Source organism: Elephantulus edwardii, unplaced genomic scaffold (assembly GCF_000299155.1).
Source record: "Elephantulus edwardii isolate Elephantulus edwardi_28Jun2011 unplaced genomic scaffold, EleEdw1.0 scaffold00443, whole genome shotgun sequence".
Lineage (NCBI taxonomy): Eukaryota > Metazoa > Chordata > Mammalia > Macroscelidea > Macroscelididae > Elephantulus > Elephantulus edwardii.
Window position 1 is genome coordinate 623,943 of NW_006400193.1, and position 641 is coordinate 624,583.

Here is a 641-nt window from a genome sequence, read left to right on the forward strand (position 1 = left end):
ATAATATATAGATATATAATAGTATCTGACAGACAAGTATTTAACAGAAAAGAGCAGGTAAAAGACATTTACCCAGTTATTAAAATGACCAATAGATTCATTGTTGCCGCTCACCCTTGCTACATGTTGTTGTTTGGCTTTTTTTTTTTTTTTCAAGAGCTGACCAGTTCCTCTTATTCTCAGAGCTGTAAAAATTCCACATAATTATTAAACGTCTCTGAAGGCAATGACCTAAAAAAATAAGTTGGTGTTTCTCCCTCGGCCTCTGAGCCTTTCAACCCACCACTGCCCCATCTTATATCCAGCCGGCTAGTTAATCAGCAATAGTAAACATCTGCTATTAAGTATCTTGATCATCTGTTTTCATCCTAAAAGGCAGAGCACATGCCCCAATTCTCCCTTCCACAAAGCCTGAGTTCAGCCACCTAGGCAGCTCTCCTGATTTTCTCGTGCAAGTCCTTAACCCTCAGTCAAGTGGGTCTGTGGGCAGCGCGCCCAGCTGGTGCAGCTGGACCTGCTCCGTGGTGGTCTGTCCTGCATCCTGGCGCCCCTGGCACTTGTCTGGCCCACGGCACCCTGCTTTGGTGAGAGCGGGTAGGAAGGACCTGCTGAAGGAGACGGCTGCTTCCTTCCTGAGCAAG

The 641-nt window shown here is 46.2% G+C and overlaps 1 protein-coding gene across 1 annotated transcript in view; it reads right to left on the reverse strand.

Moving 5' to 3' along the window:
* LOC102860506 (protein FAM122A-like) overlaps nt 1–641 on the reverse strand; it is a 9,384-nt gene that overhangs the window by 6,941 nt on the left and 1,802 nt on the right. The gene's annotated exons all lie outside the window — the stretch shown is intronic.